This window comes from Ptiloglossa arizonensis, chromosome 1 (assembly GCF_051014685.1).
Source record: "Ptiloglossa arizonensis isolate GNS036 chromosome 1, iyPtiAriz1_principal, whole genome shotgun sequence".
Classification (NCBI taxonomy): Eukaryota; Metazoa; Arthropoda; class Insecta; order Hymenoptera; family Colletidae; genus Ptiloglossa; species Ptiloglossa arizonensis.
The window spans coordinates 26,519,335-26,543,642 of NC_135048.1; the positions used below are offsets into that span (position 1 = coordinate 26,519,335).

At 45.2% G+C, this 24,308-nt stretch overlaps 1 protein-coding gene across 1 annotated transcript in view; it reads right to left on the reverse strand.

The window, feature by feature from the left end:
* Nucleotides 1-18,297, reverse strand: part of LOC143149353 (uncharacterized) — a 72,612-nt gene extending 54,315 nt beyond the window's left edge. The window contains exon 1 of the mRNA XM_076316670.1: nucleotides 18,164-18,297. The gene's annotated coding sequence lies outside the window, so the exon portion shown is untranslated. The remainder of the gene's footprint in view (nucleotides 1-18,163) is intronic.
* Between the last annotated feature and the right edge of the window lie 6,011 nt (nucleotides 18,298-24,308).

Below are 24,308 nucleotides of genomic sequence, written 5' to 3' on the forward strand. Positions count from 1 at the left end.
CCAAAAATAGTATTCACGAGGAAAAATAATACAAGTTCTTTTTACTCTTGACCCACCGAGATTTCCCTTCCTTCGTGGTCCACCGCTAGGTCTCTTCGCAACAAATAACTCATGGATAAGCGCAAGAAAGGGATCCGCGAAATGTACATTGATCGATGCACATGCTCCGAAAAATACATGGAATGAAATCGAGAACTATAAAATTAGCAAAATGTTCCCGGTGCGGTTCGAGTATAATTCGAATACGAGACAAGTCGAATTAGCATTCGCGGGTATCCGAGCGTTCGACGGAATCTCTTTCCCATACCGAATTCCCGTTCCCAAGAGCACCGTAGCACCGGCGGCGTGTTCCACTTCGACCGAGAGACGCTTATCAGCGGCACGAAGCATCAGATAAACGGCGCGTACCACCGGACCAGAAGCGCGCCTCTCCCATCGATATGCAAAAATATATCCCTGTGAACCGTGGCAGCGCGCGACTCCGTATACCGACTTCGTAATACGTACGTCGGAGTTGTCCTCTCGTCGTTGCACCAGCCGCGCGGGGGTCACGTGTGCACGGGCGCATGCGCGCGCAACCGCGCAACCGCGCAAGCGCACTCAGCGACGCACGCAGCACGCACGCACGCACGCACGTACGTACGTAGAGGCAGGCGCGCGCAGTCACGCACGTACCTACGCAGGGCGCACGCGCGCCTCGTACCCCAGTTTCCACGGAGTCAATATTTGCCAAGCGCTCGTTCGTTAATGAAGTCGATCGACCTGCTTGCGGTGTATCTGGCTCGCGTAGCGCGGCAAAACTCCAAGCGAACCGAATACAACGATCACAGGAGGAACGACGAAAGGGTCACGAACGGGAACCCCCTATCCCTACCCTCCTGTCATCGTTCCGCTCGCCCTGCATCGCGCGCGTGTTCCCCCCCTGGCGTCCAGGGGCACGCCGAAGTTTACGCGCCATTAAACTCGAGTCCCGTCCGACGTTTATCCCTTTATGAGCGTTTTTTTTTTATCGCGGATCCCCCTCCGGCAGCTCTCGCCCATTGTCCTTTCACCCCGGCGGCTGGCAACCCTTTTCTTAGCCGACTTCTTACGCGGCCAGGCCCCCTACTCTTTTTTTCGCACTACGGCGAAGGAGGACGGGAGAAACTCGAGAGAGATTCGATGGGAGGAAGATTTCGGGGACAGACCGGATACGGAGATACTCGGGAAGGGTACAGCTGTGCTTCAACATTATTTCCCAATTTCAACGATGGACTGGGTATGTTTGCACCGGGGGATTGTTCTGTGTGGAAGATCGGTCCAAGAGAGAGAAGATTTTTCGAATATCGTGTCTGAGAATTATCTTGTATGTGTGTAAAATAAATCGAAAGAAGTGAATGTAATTCTTGAAAAGCATTTTTGAATTTCACCGGTTGGAAAAATCGTGTTTACCGATAGGATTACTCTACGTGTGAAATAAAACGAAAGAGAAGAATGAAATTTTGTTGGTTGGAGATCTCGGTTTTGAGAATATCGAGCTGGAAAATTGTGTGGAGTACAAGTGCACTTCCCTCATATTTTTTGAAACCCCAAATTAAATGGATTTTTGGAAATATAGAATAATTTCGAAGAATGATTAAATTATTAATCACCTGGTACTCGAGATCTTATTTTCGATAGTGGAATTTCAGAGCCATTCGGTTACCATGATTATTCGATAAGAGAGTAGTGTGTCCCTTTTACGTTGCTCTTATCGAGTAGCTATCGAATTGATTTAATTTCTCTTCTTCTCCCCACACTCGAGACATCGGATATATTTTACCTTATAGTAAAATTTTAGAAGCACAGTCTCGTCATTGTGACTATTCGTTAAAAGATTAAAAATCCCGTGACTCTTATCGAATCGCTTCAATTTCTCTTCGACACGTAATATTTCATCGGCAACGCATCATTGGAATATTATCACCAGGATTATTCGTTAAAAGATCAGTGATCCCCGTGACTCTTATCGAACATCCCTCGAATCGTTTCAATTTCTCCCCGACTCGTAACATTACGTCTCAAATTCACTGTTGGAGTATTATCACCACGATTATTCGTTATAAGATCAACGACTACTGCCACTCTTATCGAACATTCGTCACATCACTCCAATTTCTTACCGACTCGTAAAATGTCATCACAAACTCATCGTTGCAACTTAATCACCAAGATTATTCGTTAAAAGATACAAAAATCCCCGTGACTCTTATCGAACATCTCTCGAATCGCTTCAATTTCTCCCCGACTCGTAACATTACGTCTCAAATTTACTGTTGGAATATTATCACCATGATTATTCGTTATAAGATCAACGACTACTGCCACTCTTATCGAACATTCGTCACATCGCTCCAATTTCTCACCGACTCGTAAAATGTCATCACAAACTCATCGTTGCAACTTAATCACCAAGATTATTCGTTAAAAGATAAAAAAATCCCCGTGACTCTTATCGAACATCCCTGGAATCGTTCCAATTTCTCCCCGACTCGTAAAATGTCATCACAAACTAATCGTTGGAATATAATCACCAGGATTATTCCTTAAAACCTCAAAAATCCCCGTGACTCTTATCGAACATACCTCAAATCGCTCAAATTTCTCCCCGACACGTAAAATTTCATCACAAAGCAATCGTTGCAATATAATCACCAAGATTATTCCTTAAAACCTCAAAACTCCCGGTGACTCTTATCGAACATCCCTGAAATCGTTCCAATTTCTCCCCGCCTGGTAAAATCACGTCTCGAACTCACGGTTGGAATTCCATTGGGAATTTTCCGTCGGTAGTTTCCGGCTCCCCCAGGTATAATATAATCCGTGGCCTCGTCAGCGATCGTGTTGCGGGTCTCGCGGCGTGCCTCGCGCCGGGCGTAATTACAATCGAAACGAGGTGCCCTCGCGGTCCGTTCATTTTCTCTAATTGGCGATAAACGGATGTAATCGTTGGTATATTTTAGCCGGTGCAGCGGGGTTCGCGGTGCGATCGCACGTAACCACGGCGACGATAAGATCGCGAGCGGCATCAGGCCGGTAAACTTTCGTCTGTGGAAATTCCCCTCGACGACCGCGGATAAGGCTTGTGTACCCGTGGGTACCCACCGGTGATATATCGACTCCCTCTTTCCAGCGGATTCATTAACTCATTAACTTAGCGAGAAAAATTGCCGGCCGTATATCACGCTCGTCCCGGCCGGTAATCAAGCGGTCACTCTTAATGCGGCCGTAAATTCGCGAATTAATATACCGCCAATTAATTAAATCGCGCAACCGCTTTCTCTAAGTAACCGCGAGCCCCGATGCTCGTTCGCCACGGCCACGGGGAACTGTAACAATCGCTGCCCGGACCCTGTCAACCGGGTAATTGCAGTTAACGCGCTCGTGAATCGGGGCGCGCGCGCGGAACTCGTTTTGCCCGCCTCGCTCGCGGCGGAAACTCCATCGACGAAAGATTATTCGAAGCGTTTAATTGGACGATTATCTCTCACTTGGTTTTCGTTCCTCCGTTTTTGTCGCGAGCCGACCGCGCTCGTTTTCACGTCGCACCTGCGCGCAACCCGGAGACGCGGTAATTAATTTTCCGGGAATTGACAGGAATTGCGAACTTTCGATACACACCAACGGGTGGTTCTCAGAGCGGTTTCGCGATACGAGCCGTCGAGAGTGTCAATGTCGTGCCGATCGTTGAATTTTTGTCAACTTTTTTCATCGATTTCACCGAAATCCACGGGAACTCCCGCGACTCGATGCACCTTACCGTGGACTCGATCGGGGGTTTCTCAAACCGCGAATCGACGAGTTTCGAATCGTTCGTTGCAGCCTCGAGTAGTATTATTGTTGGTCGATGGGGGAAATAATTCGTGGTCTCGTCGGGCTGACCCATTTGTCGGGTGATTTTACTTCGTTGGCCAGACGGAGGTATTCATTTTCTCGGCTACCTTCGACGGACTGTAAAATTTGGCGAGCTTATCGATAGAACGAATAAAGGAACGATAATTTAGTATTATAGATTCTTGGTAGAAGAAAAAAAAGAAAAGAAATGGAAGGAACGAGGTAACGTCGAGATAAGACTATCGAAACTTTGTCAACGTAAAAATAAGTACACTGGAATTATTTTTGTTCAATTTTGAAGTGTAATTTCGTCGTGTTACGATGTAAAGTGTTAAGAATTGAACTTTACGAGTGACAGGATTGCAAAAATGGCGACGGATCCCCGATCGATTTCTACGTACGAGAATTTTTTCTTCTCGTTACGGGCTGAACACGATTTATGCAAATTGCCAGGTTTACGGCCGTCCGCGTCTCCCAGGCATTTATTTACAAATTATCCTCCATTATTGGGTGTTATTTTGTTTTTAATCGCGCGGCGATCGAGGAGGTTACCGGAGAGCTCGCGTACCATTAGAATGCTAAATAGGGCGACATTTTATTGACCCTCGTGATGGCTTTATTGAAAAAAACAACTTACAAACATTTCGAATTTAACCGACGAAATCGTTCTCGGGCCACGATCGCTCGCGACTTCGATTTACAAGAATTTCGTACGCGAATAATTACGTCGGCTAAAAACTTGCCGCATTGCGAACGAGACTCGACTCGAGTGTATAACACTCCTACTCGCATAATTACGTTCCAATAAAAATGTTTCGCTCCAAGTGTTTTCGAATCGTTCGTCGATGGTAGAGGCGAACGAATTTTCGATCGTAACACGTCGCGAGCAGAAAATCGCGCAGGATTACGACACGTCGGTTTCGGCCGATTAATTATTAATTAAGATTCCTTGGTAAGTTTCTCCGCTTGTAAAGCGTCTCGTTTCGTTTTCCAAGTTCGAGCGCGTTAACGCGTTACGACGCAGTCGAGTCGGAATTTCAGATTGGACAGAGATTGTAACGATTAGAGTCGTTAAAATTACAATTTTACACATCTTTCGAGAAACTTGTATTCCGATAAACGGTATACGTATAAATGGAATGATAGTATGCGCAAGTTTGCACGGGATACAATAAATCTTGACGTAAATTTGAAAAAAAATTTGTCACGGTAAATCTCTCTGGGTATCGTTAAAATTTTAAAATAGACGCTACAAAATTGTATTTTCGAGTTTGCGTAATTTTCTTTAAATTCAAACATAAATTGGATTTCGAAAGAATTGTCAACGATTATCATCGAAATTGTTAATAAATGCTATAAAATTGCATCCTTGAGTTTGCATAAGTTACATTGTACTCGAACACAAATTGTATTTGAAAAAAAATTCTCAAAATAAATTTTCTCTAAGTATCACCGAAATCGTTGATAGAGGCTCTAAAATTGCACTATCAAATTTGCTCAAGTTACGTTATACTCGAGCTCAAATTGCATTTGAAAGAAATTACTCAAAGTAAATCCTTGATAGAGGCTCTAAAATTGTATTCTCGAATTTGCTCAAGTTACGTTATACTCGAGCACATATTTGCATTTGAAAGAAAATACTCAAAGTAAATCCTTGATAGAGGCTCTAAAATTGCATTCTCGAATTTGCTCAAGTTATGTTACATTCAAACACAAATTGCACCTGAAAAGAAATTCTCAAAGTAAATCTTCTCTAAGTATCACCGAAATCGTCGATAGAGGCTCTAAAATTGTACCCTCGTATTTGCTCAAGTTACGTAATACTCAAACATAAATTGCATCTAAAAGAAAATACCCAAAGACGATCTCTGGATGTCACCGAAATCGTCGATAGAGGCTCTAAAATTGCATCCTCGAATTTGCTCAAATTACGTTACATTCAAACACAAATTGCACCTGAAAAGAAATTCTCAAAGTAAATCTTCTCTAGGTATCACCGAAATCGTCGGTAGAGGCTCTAAAATTGCAACTTCGAGTTTACTCAATAACTTGTTATACTCAAGTTACGTAATACTCAAACACAAATTGTATCTGAACGAAAATACTCAAAATAAATCTTCTCTATAAGTATCACCGAAATCATCAATAGAGGCTCTAAAATTGCATTCTCGAGTTTGCTCAAATTACGTTACATTCAAACACGAATTGCACTTGAAAAGAAATTCTCAAAGTAAATCTTCTCTAGGTATCACCGAAATCGTCGATAGAGGCTCTAAAATTGCAACTTCGAGTTTACTCAATAACTTGTTATACTCAAGTTACGTAATACTCAAACACAAATTGTATCTGAAAGAAAATACTCAAAATAAATCTTCTCTAAGTATCACCGAAATCATCAATAGAGGCTCTAAAATTGCATTCTCGAGTTTGCTCAAATTACGTTACATTCAAACACGAATTGCACTTGAAAAGAAATTCTCAAAGTAAATCTTCTCTAGGTATCACCGAAATCGTCGATAGAGGCTCTAAAATTGCATCCTCGAGTTTGCTCAATAACTTGTTATACTCAATAACGTTACACTCAAACAGAAATTGCATCTGAAAGAAAATACCCAATGATCTCTGGGTATCACCGAAATCGTCGATAGAGGCTCTAAAATTGCATCCTCGAGTTTGCTCAATAACTTGTTATACTCAATAACGTTACACTCAAAGAGAAATTGCATCTGAAAGAAAATACCCAAAGATGATCTCTGGGTATCACCGAAATCGTGGACAGAGTTTTGAAAATAACACGCGTCGCTGCTACGGCTCGATTCCAACGAGCGCGGATAAAAAGCGAAAAAAGCTTGGAAAGATGAGGAATATCCACGGTTCGGACGAGGATAGCTCCCTTAGCGATGGTTACTTGCGAATTCCTTTGTGATCCATTTCCCGCCATGGGGTCGAAAAATAGAGGAGATCGGTCGGCGTCGGCACGAGGAGACGTCGCGTCGGCTGGTTGCCAGTCACCGCGGGTCGTCGGTTCGGGCCGTAAGTCCCGCGGTACCGAACGGGACGAGGACAGATTCAGGGAAAGCTCCGAAAGGGAAACTGGAGTGCGTCCAGAATGCGGCCGGGGTGCAGGTCGCGCAATTTGTATCGGGCCCGGATGCGTTTTTAACGATCGGTTTGATGGATGATGGCCGCGCCTCGCTGGCACGTCGATCGAGTCCTTGAAAAATGATGCTCCAGATCGTTGTACGAGCTCAGACACTCGTGTCTCGAGCCCTGTACGAACGCCACGTCTCGTCCAACCGGCGAACACGTGCACACACGTACACGCGCAACGTTCACGCATACACGTTACCACGAGCATATGGCAGGGGGGAGACGGCAGCTCCTTTTCGGTTAATATGTTTTCGCGATCCACAAAGCGCCCGGTTGGGAGTCAAAGACAATTAATAACCTTCCGTAGGATCATTTATCGCGACAGTTTAGCCCCACGGAGCCGAACCCGCTCGCTTTCTCGCCGCGCGACGTCGGCTCGAGCAACCGCCCTGCGTGTTCGTCAAGGAGTCCACGCCGACGGACCCGACGTTCCTTCATTGTTCGTCTCCTCGGCCCGTGACCGATCCAATTTTTAACACCGCGCCGCGGCAACCTCGAACGCGTACGAATTTCCCGCAGCCACTCGGAGTTAATCGAGGACGACCGACCGACAACCCTTGCCACTTGTGGGAATCCTTCGCGGGATTCGTTATGGCTCGCGAGTACCATCGAGGGGATGCCCCGACACTCGTGTGATTCGGGATCTCGAGACGTCACGACGGATTTCGAGTTCGTCTCTATCGACGATTGAGAGATACTGGAATAATGGAAAGAGACGACAATTATACGAAAGCATGGGATAATTCTGTTTCTACGAGATTATAAGAGAAGAAGAAGAGACATTGGATTCCAGTAGGAACTATAAAGATGCAGACGACTTGAAGCAGAATTTTGGTTAAAGTTAGGCAAAAGGGAGGATATTCTAAACGAAGATGCGACGGAATAGCAATTATTAAAGTAAATTTTCTTTAGGTATCATGGAATCTTTGACAGATGGATCGAGAACAATATTCTTGAGTTATGTTAAACTCTGCAGGAAATTGCACCTGATAAATATTCTCAAAGTAATTTTTCTTTAGGTATCACAGAATCGTTGACAGATGGATCGAGAACAATATTCTTGAGTTACGTTAAATTCCACTGGAAATTGCACCTGAGAAATATTCTCAAAGTAATTTTTCTTTAGGTATCACAGAATCGTTGACAGATGGATCTAGAACATTATTCCTGAATTATGTTAAACTCTGCAGGAAATTGCACCTGAGAAATATTCTCGAAGTAATTTTTCTTTAGGTATTCTGGAATCGTTGACAGATGGATCGAGAACAATATTCTTGAGTTATGTTAAACTCTGCAGGAAATTGCACCTGATAAATATTCTCAAAATGATTTTTCTTTAGGTATCACAGAATCGTTGACAGATGCAACGAAAACAATATTCTTGAGTTACGTTAAACTCCACAGTACTTGAAAAAAATTCTCGAAGTAAATCTTTTGGTATCACTTGCTCTCAAAAGGGAGAGAAGAGTATTCGAGACCGAATTAGAAGTGGAGGATCGAATTTGAGACTTCTCGATTCTCGAAGAGGGTACCAGTGAAGAGTGTAGTATTTATGCACGTTAGCGTGGTTCAGAATCAAGAGGACGAAGAGGTGGTCCTTAAAGTGAACACACCGATTCGGAAAATAGTGCTCGTGAACTATATCGTGTTCCAATGCTCACTCTTTATACTTGTTTTTATACAATTCGTTGTTTCGCGACTTTATAAATTTGTCAATATATACTATACACCAATATGGAGAATGTGTATACTTGAAAAGTTTGATTTGTTCTTTTTGATGAAAGTGAACGTTGGTGCAATGAAATCAGCTTCGATGTAAAAGGTGGGCTTTTGGAGCGTACGCGAACAGTTGTAAAAATATATAGTAGCAGTTTATATTAGGGAAACGTATGGTTAATTAGTCCTCGACTGTCAAAACTTGTCATCACAGCTGGAAACGACTGTATTGCTTCTGATTGAAAAGGTAGGGAAGACTTTTAAGTTACTATCAGGTTAACTTAAGGAAACTTAAGGTTACTATCAGGAAACTTTGTAACTATTATTAAATGTTTCTTATATTTGTTTTATTTCTATGAATGTGGTAAATCAGAAAAGTGCTAACTTTGTTGGATGTGGCATTAGATTTTTCCAGCTGTTTTGAGATTAAAGCTATAAAGATATAAATTGACTGGTGTGTAGTAAACAGTTGAACTATTTAACAATAGTTGTAGAGTTTTCAGGTAGTTGAAAGTCTTCCCTGCCTTTGCAATCAGAAGCAATACACCGTTTCCACCTGTGGTGACAAGTTTTGACAGCCGAGGAATAATTAATAATACGTCTCCATAATATAAACAGCTACTATACCTTATATTTTTACAATTGTTCGCGTACGCTCCAAAAATTCACCCTTCGCATCGAAACTGATTTTATTGTACCAACGCTAACATTGAAAGGATCGAACAGAAATTTTCAAACATATACGTCTTCCGTATTGGTTTATAGTTTATATCGACAAATTTGTACAGACACGAAACAATGAGTTGTACAAAAAACAGTATAAAAAGTGAGCATTTTTTAACATATCGTTTGAACAAATTTAAATTTTGCCCAACTGTTTGAAAGCTTAAATTCATTATTCGAAAGTACACAATGTTTGTTTAGACAACTTTTTTCAACGTCTCGTCATTTTCGAAATATTGCAAAACGTGTTTCTCTCCCTTAATTTCGAGGGCTGATTTCACCCCCTAGATACAGATAATAACAAATAAAAGGAAATACGTGTAAAATATTTTTCCAAGAACTATATCCCACGTAAATTTCATTAAAATTGACGATGTACACTTAACCGATGTTCCTTGTTGAACATTGATCAAAGTATCGGTGATACTTGTTGATTGAGTCGTTGAATTCTTGAATAAACTATAAATTGAACCTTTCTCGATGACAATTGCTTCTAGGTAGAACTCTCATCATCACGGAACACGAAAGATTATAGGTATGGGAAATCACGAATTTCGAATTTGCTCTATCGGCCAAATGGCAACAAACTTCGACACTTAGACACAGAACAGAGCGTATCGATGACACTTGGTGATCGAGATGTTGAATCGAAAATTGTCCGATACTCAACTGTACCTCGTTGTCTCGTAACAATAGGGACTACAGGGCACGAGAAGTCACGAATCTTGACTGTGCTATATCGGCCAAGTCTCTGCGGGTCCTGACACTTCGATCAAATAAGTAGCACTTGGTAATCGATCAGGTGAATCCTTGAACGATGATCGCTGGAATAAATTACAGATTGAACTTTTTTCGACGATCGAGTATACCTCGTTTGCACGGAACAATAGAAGTTAAAGGTACGAGAAGTCACGAATCTCTGTGTTTGTTCAGCTGGTCTGCGCAAGTTCTGACACTCGATAATCGAGAAGTTGACTTCTAGCTTGCACTCGCGGATTAACAACAATTTCAAGGTTTTTTCCAGCTCTTTGCAACTTACGACACTTCGAACAGACTCGTTGACCGCCCTGGTGAATAATCGAGAAGATCGATAAAAAGTTCAACATTTATCGACGACGTAAAACCATAGTCACATCTACTCGATAGGGCACCAAAGTCATCAGACGCACGAAGAATCACGAATTCAGAGTTTGCTCGATCGGTCGAGTCTCTGGAGGTCCACTTCGCCGAGAGTAGCACTTGGTAACCGGCCAGGTGAATCCTCGGGTGAGGATCGCGCGGATAAACCAGAAATTCAACGTTTTCCGATGACGCAACTGCATCCTGCATCGAACTATACCTAGTTGGCACGGAACCAGGGATACCAGACGTACGTGGAGTCACGAATTCCGAGTTTGTTCCATCGACCGAGTCTCTGGAGGTCCGTTTCGATCAGTGGAGGATCGTTGGCACTTAACGATCCGTACGGTTGGATTCTTGGGTTATCGCTGAGAGGACTTCGCGAGGTTAGACTTCGTTCTCTGTGTCGCGTTGACTCTGGTTTCTGCGATAGTTACAAATAACCGTGAGATTTATCGGGCGTTGGGCGCGGGCACTCGCGACCGAGAGAGACGGGGTAGTAACACGTGGGCCGTGCCATCAATATTATCCTCGGAGAGTGTACACGCGCGTGCGTGACAACGTAACGACGCTCCGGTAGAATAAAACCATCAGCCACCGTAACAAGCGATCTTTGACCCCCGTCGGGTAACCGAGGCTTCTAAAACACCGCGGAAGAGAGACGCGATCGAGCACCGGTACGAAAGATGGGCCACGAATAGCACAGGATTTGACTTCTGAACTTCGTTAAGGATCTTTGTCCAGGTTAGCGTCCGACCGGCTCGTATGTCTTCTATCCGTTCTGGTAATCCGTCAACGACACCGGACGGATTATTTAACGGAATCAATTGAACCGTTCTCGGCGCCGAACGTACCCCGTTAGAAAATTTCCACTCGTAGGAGTGAAAACACTTTCCAATGCCCGGGACCGATTGTGATTCTTGAAACGAGGATTTAGGAATGCGCGCGCGCTTCGTGGTGTTGGAGCGACGGCGGTGCACCGGCCGCTTACACCGACAGAACGTGGTATTTCGAGCCACGGTAATACCATAGGACTATGCGTTTTTATACCGCACGGGACGAGAAAATGGATGGAGGCCTTGCAAACTTTGACCTACTCGCGATATTTGTACGTAGACACGTTCTCGCGACGGGATTCGAGAAATGGAATGGTTCTTGGCGCAACCGGCGTTCGAAACTCTGGTCAATTATCCGAATAGTTGTACTTTCTTTCGTTGAAACCGAGAGGGGGAGATTTTCGAGGTATTCTTCCGGTAGGAAGGTTTTGGAAATAAAATGGTTCTTAGTTTGTCTCACGTGGAGCTGGACGTCTGTGGAGTTATTCAAATGATCGTGTGGTTTATAATATTGGAAATTAGTAGGATGGACTTTTGTAGTAATTTTGCGAATAAAATGTTTTTTAGTTTATCTCGCATGGAGCTGGACGTCTGTGGAATTATTCAAATGATCGTGTGGTTTATAATATTGGAAATTAGTAGGATGGATTTTTATAGTAATTTTGTGAATAAAATGTTTTTTAGTTTATCTTACATGGAACTGGACGTTTATAGAGTTATTCAAATGATCGTGTGGTCTGTAATATTGAAAATGAGTAGAGTGAACTTTTATAGTAATGTTTTGACAGGAAAATTTCGTGAATAAAATGTTTTTTAGTTTATCTCATAAGGAACTGGACGTATATAGAGTTATTCAGATAATCGTGTAGTCTATAATATTGAAAATAAGTAGGATGGACTTTTATAGTACTTTTGTGAATAAAATATTTCTTAATTAATCTCACAAGGAACTGGACGTCTATAGAGTTATCCGGATGATCGTGTGGTTTATAATACTGAAAATGAGTAGGGGAGAGTGGACTTTTACAGTACTGTTCTGATACAAGGGTTTTCTAAATAAAATACTTCTCAATTTATCTCACAAGGCATTGCACGTCTGTAGAATTATCCAAATAACCGTGTCGTCTATACTATTAAAAATACATAAGGGGATAGAGGTTTTTTTGCAACTGATTCCACACATATATCGGTACATGGAATTCCCAATTACAATTAATTAGTCGCGATAACATTAACTTTTATATTAACTCCAAATTATATTCAATCTACCGTACTGTTCCTTACATTTAGTCAATGTAACATACAGGGTCTAAAACAGTTAAACTTTCAAAATATATTCTACTCTCTGCACTTACAAAAGAAACATTTCAAAATTCACTCGAAGTCAAACAACTCGGAAAATTTACAAACCCACGTTTACACGATACCCTATCACAATTACAAAACGTGATTAGAACGCGTTCCCAAATTTCGAGCGTTTGTTCTATAAACGCGTTACAAGTTCGACCGATAGTCTTCAATAACCACAGTTCTTATTTTACGCTCAATTCCCGCTCACAAAGAAAGGGTCAACACACGACGTACACACGACGAGAAAACTCAAATCTCGACACACCGATCCCGAAATCCTCTCGAGTCTCTGAAAACTCTCATTACTAAAGATTCGCGCCACCGTCGCTCGGAAACCACGCTCCGCGCCCGAATACGCTTCGAACACTCGCGCGTACAGTCTCCACGCTCCCGATAATTCATTTGGTCGCGTTACTCGCACGCTGCACACGATTCTGAAACGTCACACCGCCCCGAGTGTGCGTTACCTCGACGCCATTTTCCGCCGTCGGAGACTTCTCCGTGATAATCTAAAAGAAATAAAAAAAAAAAAGAAAGAAAGAAAAACAGTATACTCCTTTCCGCGATTTAATCCGCCATTAACCAACGATAAAGCGCGTCCCGTTGATTCACGATATCGTAAACGGTCTCGAGCGTTCCTCGTTACGCTTCGAGTTCCACCGGAACGAGAAACTCTATGGAAAAACGGTTCTATTGCGGGAGCGGGTTCCCAGTGCTCGATCAGAACTCCGTAGCGTATTTTCGTTGGTCGGTGAGCGATAAAGTCGCGTCCACCTTCCGTTCGTTTCTCTCGGAAAATGCAAACTCGAGGAAGCCTCGCCGGAGTGTCGTTCCCTGTAACCGCGAGTTATCGCGGGCCTCGAACAAAGTGCATCGGCTCAGATTAGAAAAGTAACGGACCGTGTACCGTTACACGCGCGTCTCGGGTGGTGGACGTCGAGATAAAGCTGCACACGCTCGTAGAACGCACCGTATTTTGCGCTAGCGAGCGAGCGAGCGAGCGAGCGTGCTCGATCGAGAGGTCACGGCGACGTGACCCGGTCCGAGAGGGTACGGATTCGAGGAGACGCTGCCCAACCGACGTTTCCGTTTCACCTTCTGGTCGAGAGGAAGAAATAAAAGAAATGAGAGAGAGAGAGAGAGAGAGAGAGATAAGAAAAGAAGGTCGAGAGGAAGAAATAAAAGAAAAGAAAGAGAGAGAGATAAGAAGAGAAGAAAGAGAAAAAAAAGCAGCGGATAATACGCGTATTTGCCAGCAGTTTTACGATTTCCCCGGGGAGGGGGGTGAGAAAAGGAGAAGGGTGAACGACGACGAAAAGGCGTTAAGTCAGATCACGACCCCGGGGCGCGCCTAACCTCCGAGGGTTAATATGCAAATGAGGATCGGCGATTCTTAGGCGGCTTACGCGCTCGCGCGGGGCAAACGCAATCGCGACGAAGGGATCTGAACCGTTGATTATTCGGCCGATACCGACAGCGAAGGCTCGAAAGGAGCGTCCGAACTTACGATTAAGGTTAATTGAACGTCGAAGACTCCGCCGCAACCTTTCGAGCGTGTAACGCGTTCTATAGATGGGAATTTAAAGCTGTTATTCGGTGTCCACGCTTTCTCCGACAAAGTAGATCTGTTTTCAACCTATGCACTGTGCACGCGCGCGCGCGCGCATCGCGGCCGTCTCGACGCTTTTTGCGAACTTTCTCCTAAAACTGGTCGGCTCTGGAATTATCCGATTGGTGGTGTTGTTTTTAATATTGGAAATTCGGGATCGGTGGATTTGTGGAGAGCGTGTGTTTGGTGTTCTGTGATTATGGTTCGAGCGGAGTGAGAGTATCCGTTGCGATTTGGAGGAAACAAGGTGACTTGTAACGGGGAGGGAAATGTATGTGGAATTGTCGAGAAAACTTCGTTTCAATTGTAATTTGGAGCTTTCGAAATTGTATTCGGTTTGGTATGTTTAATTTTACGATGAATTGGGGTTGGTGTGGTTTATAATCATAGTTAGAGCGTAGTGAGAGTATCTGTAGCGATTTGGAAGAAACAAAATGACTTATAACGAGGAGAGAAAATGTCTCTGGAATTGTCGAGGAAATTATTTTGTTCTTTTCGATTATAATTTGGACCTTTCAAAATTGTATTCTGTCTATCATATTTATTTTTGTGCCGAATCGATGTGTAATCATAGAGCGTAGTGAGAGTATCCATAGCACTTTGAAAGAAATAAGATGACTTATAACGAGGAAAGAAAATGTCTCTAGAATTGTCGAGGAAATTATTTTGTTCTTTTCGATTATAATTTGGACTTTTCAAATTATATTTGGTCTACCGTATTTATTTTTGTGCCGAATCGATGTGTAATCATAGTTAGAGCGTAGTGAGAGTATCCATAGCACTTTGGAAGAAACAAAATGATTTATAACAAGGCGAGAAAATGTCTTTAGAATTGTCGAGGAAATTATTTTCTTCTTTTCGATTATAATTTGAACTTTCCAAAATTGTATTCTGTCTACTATATTTATTTTTGTGTCGAGTCGATGTTGGCGCGATTTATAGTCACATTTAGAGCGTAGAGTATCCTAAGCGCTTTGGAAGAAACAAACTAACTTATAGCGGATAGGGGAAATATTTCGAGCGTCGAAGAGGAAATTGTTCCGTTCGTTTTAATTCCATCGATCGTTTCAAATTATACTCGATCAAGCGTATTTACTTTCGTGCTCGGTCGATGTTGGTGCAGGAATTTCTAATTATAGGTACGTTTCTTTGCAGTGTCGTAAGTGTCGATAGCGCTTCGGTAGAAATAACCGTGTTATAACGGATACGGGATATCGAATAAAAAATGGAATTACTCCGCTGCGCCATATTCGATTTTTCCGAGTTACATTCACGCGGAGAGCTCCTAATTACGATTACCGTGTCGCGAGTGTATCCACACAGCTTTAAAAACTACTAACAAACAACAAATATTTCGTTACGTAATAAGTTAAAACCAGAACTGTTCCACTTGTTTCAATTCCATTATCAACTGTACTATATTCGATCCTCGCGAACTATATTCCATCCATCGCGTTTACTTCTGTATTTAATCGACATCGTCATTACAAACATTTTTCGATCGCAATCGATTAAAATCTTCGTAATACCGCACCGAAAATCTCCAGAAATCTCTCCAAAAATCTCACTCAAAGTTCATCTATCATCACTGCGAAATATTTCAAACTCCGCGGTTCGAGAACCGTAAAAAAAAGTGTTTCACCGTAAAATATTCCACTCGTTAAAATTACTCCATTATCTATTCTCCTTCTACCCAATATTCGACCCATCTCGACTGATCTCCGATCAACCGCGTTTATTCGCTAAATATCGTGCACGATGTTGACGTTTCAGAGCCCTCGATGAAAACGGCGCTCAATCGTTGCAATCGCCGGTCGAAAACTCGTAAAAATCTCTCTCACGGTTTATCTAGGATCACCGTGTTCGAAAACAGACGTCTCTCGGCTCCTCCCGATGTACAAGTGGGTAATAACCGTATGAAAGGGCCGACAATGGTGGCTGACACACCGCAACCAGGGTGACACAAGAGGGCAGGGGGAGGGGGGCAATAAATATATTTTGACACGGGAGAACCCGAGCGGGCACCTATGCATAATAATTGTAACGCTCGTTCGTGTTTCTCTCTTTCTCTGTCCGCACACGTGCGCCTCGGTTCCGTGACTTCTCCGCTCGGGGCTTTTATCCCGCGACAAAAGTGCTCGGCCATTGTGCGGCCCGAATTACGGCGCTGTCTACCGGTAGGCAAATATTATAGCAACAGGCGGCCCCGCGAGGGTCGAACGATAATGTTTTCATTTGCGAGCAACCCCAGATCCGACCGCACGACCAGCGCGAGGGGTCCAAGCGCGTACTCGCGAGCGCGGTGAAACGAGAGACTCTGGAACGAACTCTGCGGTCGACGATCGCGTTCGTCGGATAGAGGACAAGGAACATCGTCGGATAGAGAACAAGGAACATCGTCGAGAAGCTTGGAGAGTTCAACAGTGGGCGTTTTTCCAACCAAGACTTTCGACCGAATCCAGAAACGACGACGATCGACCCTCTTGGAACACAGTTCATTTGTTCGAGTTGCAAACCCTTTGGCGTGCAACGATAAAAACGTTAGCTCGAGAGTGTTGAGGGTAAATTACGCGCAAGAGTGTAGATAGAAGGAAAAAAAAAAAGATTGCCTCGAATATTGACGAATCTTTTCCTCTTGTGACCTAGACAAGTGAGACACTTGTGCTATTGTTTAGAGTTTCTTAGCTTCTTTACAGGGTTGAATGTACGTTAGGATAAGAACGTTAGTTCACGAGGAGAGTAAATTACGCCGAAAGGTGTAAACGAAACGGGAAAAGTCGATTTTTTCGAAGCATGGATGTACCTTTTCGATTCGAGGTTTGGATAGCGCGAGACACTCGTATTGTAAAATTTCTGAATTTTTTTTTTAAAGCACAATTTCACGTTATCATCGAAGTCTTTCCTACGCGGTTTTTGGTGCAGGTATAGGATCGCAGGAGGTAATTTCGCAGATTGGAAGACACCGAAGGCGGAAAGAATTTCCTCGATGAACCGGGAGCATCGAACTCGCTCGGAGCGTCGCTCGAAAGTTTCAGAAAACCACGGCGACTTTAATAGATTTTCTCATGAGCCTTTCTCGTAATTGCCATTCAAAGATCGACAGGTCGAGGCATCGACGAGCCGCAAATAGGCGAGGAAAGCAAATACTCTCGCTGGGCGCGACACCGCGAGCGGGTACCGAGTGCGCGCGGGCGCGGGCACGGTCTCACGAGACTTTGTAATTATATTCCAATCAAAATTTACCAGTCGAAAGGGTATTTTTAATGGTCAAGCGTGCCCCGTGCCGCTATTAGGTTGCATTATCAATTTCACGCCGCGGTATAATCGCGAGCGACGCAGCCACTTTGGATGTAGACTTTAATTTACGAGGGATAAATGGAGCGGTGAATGGACTGTAAGATTGACGAAACGCCGGTGATTACCGGCTGAACGCGCGTGATTTATTTTCTACTTTTTATAACTATCATTAGAGCCGTCCTTTTTCACTACCTGTCCCTCTTGCCGCGGAGCATCGTATTGTAACGACGATGTTTCCTCCGGTTCTACTCGTTTTTCTCTCCGAAACGATCCGAGGAAATCGGACTGGCAGGGATCCGCGAAAGTCGACGAGTTCGTTGAAGTAGTTCGGGAAAAACTTGTCGCGAACGGCCTTCAATTACGGACAGAGTCGACGACACTGAACGAAAACCGAATTTCTACGAGACTTCGACGACGACCGTTCGGCGGGCGGCCGATACGACGGAGACATCAACGCCCGCAATAGGGAACACGAGCTAATCGAGTGAACGTTTTACTATCTGGGACTCACCTTCGTGGTTACAGACGATATCCACACAAGTCGGCTCCAACCGGTGGGGTCCCTCCGCAGCACAAACAAAAAAAATGAACCTTCCGGTCCGCAAACAAACCGATCGTCCCAGTCCTCTGTCACACGTTACACACCATAACCTCTTCCTCGTTCCTACTCCCTCGTTGGAAGCGGAAACCCTCCGCGAGCGATCGTTCGTTTTCCCCGTGCACACACTTCCGAAACGGTTCTGTTTTCCTCTTGCTGGTGCTGCGGTCACGTGGCGTTCCGTTGAAGAACGCACGGCGTCGATCACGGTTCGGCGGCGTCTTCGTTCGAGGAAGTAAATAACACCCGGCGAGACCGCGGATCGTTCACCTCGAAACGTCGTTCACGAGCGACGTTACCCGAGAGATCTCTCCACCCCTCGAAGGACACGCGACCGACTCTCTTCGCGTATACCGTTCCCCTCGATGCAAATCCGTCGAATGCCCCCGAGTGCTCTGATCGCGGCGATCCACGCGATCTCGACCGTGGCTCTCTTCCAAGTCTCCTCCACCTCCTTTGCTCTACGCGTCTTGCTCTCTCTCTCTCTCTCTCTCGCTCTCGCACTCTCTCTCTCTCCCTCTCTTTCTCTCTCTTTTTCTCTCCCTCTCGTTTGCTCCTTCTCCACCCGTCCTCGATCCGACTGATTTTTCCCTCGATCCTCGACGATGAGTAGTCTGTCTCTCTCGAACGTCCACGAGTCACGGTGCGGCCACGTCGATGGACGGGAGAGGACTGGCGCTTCGCGATCGCTGCGACCTGTTCGACTGCATCGAAGGCGCCTAAGGAGAGCCACGGCGTACCAGACGGGAACCGATTTTCCCCCGTGTTGGCAGGGGCCAGCCGAAACCTGCCCATCGGTTCACGCCCTGCCTCCTCTCCGCCAATGGGCCCCGCTCGGGCCCGTTCCGTCCGCCAATCGGCTCCCTCGCGGTCCCAGTAGACCGGCTGGCTTGGTCCCACCCATCGTTACCCCCACTACTCGCTCGCCTTCGCTCTCCTCCACTCTCTGCCCGGGTCTCGCGTTCCGCGTGCCCCTGTACCGGCGAAGCCCCCGCGGTGAACCGATCGCCGAACAGCTCTCCTATCTCGCCCCGAGAAACTCTTCCGCTCGAGACGACCACGTCCGCGCCGGTGCTACGACACTTTGTTTTGGTTTTGGACAAGCTGCGCGCACCAATCTCGCCATTCGAACTATTTCAACGCTCGAGTTTAAGCTACAGGAGGGCACACTTTGCTCTTAAATGTTCACTCGAGGCGTGGGACGCTTAGGTGTTTCTCAGAGTCGGAGAATAGGTTTTCGCAGAGTAAATTGGAGATTTCGAGGGGGGATTCTAGAAAGATAGAACGATGTTTTTAATTTGTGTAAAGTATGCGTCGAGTTTCAGGTACAGGAGGATCGTCGATCGCTCGAGGTCTGCGACGCTTCGAGCTTAGGTGTTTTCGAGATTCGGAGAATAGGTTCTTAGGGAGTAATAGTGAGATTCCAAGAGGGGATTTTAACACCAGCGACGATTGGAGAACTTTTGAATCAATTTCAAAGATGCGTCGAATTTAGGGTACAAGAGAATGCTTTCTCGAGTATCGAGACACTTCGAGCTTAGGCGTTTGAGAGAATCAGAGACTGGAAGCTTTTGGAGAGTAGAGCTGAGACTTCGAGAACGGATTCTAGCACGAAAGAGTGACTATTGGAGAACTGTTCGAGCCAAGGGTGAACTTCAGGAATTTTTCAAATCTTTGCATTCGTCGAGTTCGGGGTATATGGAACAATGTTGTCTCTACTCGAGGGACACTTTGCTCCTAAGTATTTCTGGCACCGGAGAATAGGTCCCCGGAGATTAAACTCGAAATTTCGCTACGAAAATTTCCAATGCGAGATTTAATCGATAAAGAAGAGTCCTCGGAGGATTCTAGGTAACGTTCACGATGTTCCATGTGATCGTGAAAATTCCAAAAGTCCTCGACTCGAATGTTTCAATTCGATCGATCCTCTTGTCACATTGATTCGTTGGCAACTGTAAAGTCCAAAATTTTATAAATACTCCTCGAAGCAAAATTTCACACATAACATCGTACAGGCTTTGTTTTCGAGAATATTATCCGGTTCAATTATTTATAGAGATTTACCAAATTGGGCCCTACGAGCGTTGTGGACGCGTTGACGCGTAAATCGTTCGTTGAAAATGCGCAGTATCGAACGAGTTAATGATTTCTACGATCGCTCTCGATTCGACGATCACGGCGCTTCGTCTCGGGGAATTTCTGCGCATGCTCTCCTAAGTTCGCCAGCGCGATCGTTCCTGACAGAGGTCTCCGCGAGGTAACAGATTTCAGCTCCGACAACAGACTGCACGCGCACGCCTAAGCCGCGACGTATCCACACCGCGGCTTCGCCCATATAATTTAGTCGCTGGCCTGCAAGACGTAAGCGCCCGTAATGATAGCTATTATCCCGCTCGCTGGTTCAATTAACGTACAGATCCGATAAACACTCCCAAGAGGGGGAACTCTCCCACCGTTGCACGACGGAGGCACGGAGGAATCGATCTAGTCGCTTTCGAGGTAACCTTTCCTCGATCAACGTTTCCAAAGTCGATCACGTCCGGGTCGGAATAGACCCGACTCTCCTTTCCAAAAGTATCTCACCATTTTTTGGATCCTTTTAACCATTTTTGTACGGTCGCGAGTCGAGACGATCGGTGAGGGTTTTCGCGAACGTGGGTCAAAGTAGACCCACGCCACGGATCGAACCACAAACTATTCGACCCTGTGAAATCACGATTGATATTGAACGTTTAATTTCCGGGTCAGAATAGACCCGACTCTATTTTCCAAGATTATCTCACCATTCTATCGATCCTTTTAACAATTTTTGTACGATCGATTCTCGAACAGAACTACTGGTCGCGAGTGGAGACGATCGGTGAGGGTTTTCGCGAACGCGGGTCAAAATAGACCCACGCTACGGATCGACGGAGGATCGAACTAGGAACGATTCGACCCTGTGAAATCACGATTGATATCGAACGTTTAATTTCCGGGTCAGAATAGACCCGACTCTATTTTCCAAGATTATTTCACTAGTCTATTGATCCTTTTATGCATTTCTTTACGAACGATTCCTGAACAGAACTACTGGTCGCGAATCGAGACGATCGGTGAGGGTTTTCGCGAACGTGGATCAAGGTAGACCCACGCCACGGATTGACGGAGGATCGAACCACGAACGATTCGACCCTGCGAAATCACGATTGATATTAAAAGTTTAATTTCCGGGTCAGAATAGACCCGACTCTACTTTCCAAGATTATTTCACTATTCTATCGATCCTTTTATGCATTCTTTTATGATCGATTCCCGAACGGAACTGCTAGTTACGAGTCGAGATGATCAGTGAGGGTTTTCGCGAACGTGGGTCAAAGTAGACCCACGCCACGAATCGACGGAGGATCGAATCACGAACTACTCGACCCTGCGAAATCACGATCGATATCGAACCTTTGATTTCAACGTGAAAATCGAGCGCCCGTGAAATGGCGGCGCGAAGATGGAAACACAGGGGGCACACGGGGGGGGGGGGGGGGGGGGATCCGATCGGGGACGATCCCGATCCCGTTCGAGTTTCTCTCGCGGACGCGGAGGGTATCGGTGGAATCCGAGGAGAGTCACAGAAAACTGGTCGACCCAATAAAATCTCGAAAGGCGTTCAAAAGAGAGAAAGAGAGGGGAGTTGGGGAGTAGGAGGGCAGGAAGGACGGGGTTGGACGGCGCCATAAATTAAAGAAGATGTCCACCCGTAGAAATTAAACCATAGAAACTGGTTTCGAACGTAAAACGTCTTCTCCTCCTGCTCTCGATCCATTCTCCTTCTGCTCGGTCCCCCCTCTCCCCACCACCATCACCGTCACGGTGTCTACGTTTCGTTTACGAACCTCCCCACCCCTATGACCCTATGAATCCTACGGAGGAGCCACGGTGCCGCTTTTTTCTGGTCTCCTCTTCTTACCTCTTCGGATCGTCTCGCTTCCTCGTTTAACGACCGATTTCATTTTATCGAGATAATGCCCGAAGTGGAAGTCGGGCCACAAATCTGGGAAAGTCCGCTACGCGGCTTCGATCACGGTGTGTATCTTTCTTTTTCTCCACGCGCGCGTTCTTTTTTTCTTCTTCTTCTTCCTCTTCTTCTTCTTCTTCTTTTTTTCACGAGATAGTCGACGTCTCGATCCTTCGGGGCCGGAGAGTAGCGCGCACCACGGAACACACCTCGATCGTAAGAATTGCGTCACTCCGCCATCGGGGCCCTATATTCCGTTTCGGTGTCTCTCCGTCAACGGATCGAAAGTCGCTCTCTGACCGCCTGAACTGTCAGCGCGATCGAATCTCCTCGTTTCGTTCACGATCGATCGAAATTGATTTATACCCGCGTGAATGGAGAGGGCACGTTGAAGGTTCCCTGTGAATTCACGATTCGAGATCCGGGGCATAGGTGAAATTCGACGTATCGGGGGAAACGATCGATTAAATTTCCGATCTTTCACGATTACCTAACCGGGAATAGTGGAGTGGAACTTTTATTATTTTTAACGAACGTTTCGTTCTTATTTTCCTAGCAGACTTGCCTAGGTTCTACCAGTGGAGTGTAATATTAATTTTTCGGGCATTTCTCGGGTCTTTTCTGACCCGTTGCGCAACCATCTTCGCAATAGTCGAATTTCAAATGGAAGTTACCCTGTGACTTGAAAATCTCTGTAAGAGTGATCTCGTTCGCTGTCAGGACAAACTGTACAAGTCGAGATAAAATTTAAATTTGTATTTACAAGTTCGGACGCGTTACTGCTGTAACTCGAATTTAGAATAACGAAACGTCCATAAGTACTAACTGTGTGGCGCAAGATGTCGGAAACAGATCGTTCGATCTTCCAACCGTTAAGTACCCTATACACGTTGAGATACAACTCGCGACGAGCTGGTTCGAGATCGTTTGGAATCGATCGTACACGCTTGCTACGTTCTCCGGGTCCCTTACTGGAAAAATTCGATGAGTGTAAACCTCTACGGAAGATTTCAGTCCTCGACGCGAGGTACGAAACAAATACACACGATCCATCGGACCACAAAATTCGTTAATCGAGGTTAAACGAGAGTCGACCCGATCCTACTTTCGCGCGTTTACTTCTTACTTCCGGTTTCTTCTTTCTTTCCTTTCCTCGACACCGTATCGTTATTTTCATTCCCTTGAACAATCCTCTCGCCATAAAGACGCACGATCGTTGGGTGCGCCATTCTCGCAGCGTTATTTGCATACTTCCTCGTCCGAATTTCCATCGAACAAAGGTGTCGAGAGTCGACAAATGCGGCGCTCGAGAGCGTTGCGAGTGGAGCCGTGTGTTTTTTTCTTCTCTTTCTCTCTTTTTTTTCCCTCCTTTCGAAGCCGTGACGAAAAACGATAAATCTTGTTTCCTTCCGTGTCGATGGGCAGACACCTTCGTGCACTCGAAAGAATGAGTTCGTATCTTCGGGGGCAGAATCGAGTTCATATTAGCCCCATCTGCCTCCTCGGGAAGGGCTTCCGCGTGAACGGATACGCACACAAGGACGAGACGGTGGCAGACAAAACGACGACGGACCAGCGGATCGACGGACGAACGCGTAAATACATCCGGATTACGTTCGGCCAATTGATCACGAATCCGGCGACGCTTGCCGCGCCTCTCGTGTTTGCTACACACCGACGGACATACCGTCGAGTTCTTTCACGTCGACCGAAAATCGGATAAATTATTTACGACGACGGAGACCGCGCGCCGAACAAATCTGTGAGTCGCAGTGGTCATTGTCGAAGCATCGTGAGAGACGAAGAGCTTTGAATGTTGCGAGAATGTTGCTGGCGAAGAGAAACAGTGGATATTGGAATATGGACGGTCGAGAGTTTTTGAGGAAAAGGTATCGGGATGTCACGAGAACGTTGCTGAGGAACTGGGAAGTTCGATATTGGAATATGGACGGTCGAGAGTTTTAGAGGAAAAGGTATCGGGATGTCACGAGAACGTTGCTGAGGAACTGGGAAGTTCGATATTGGAATATGGACGGTCGAGAGTTTTAGAGGAAAAGGTATCGGGAT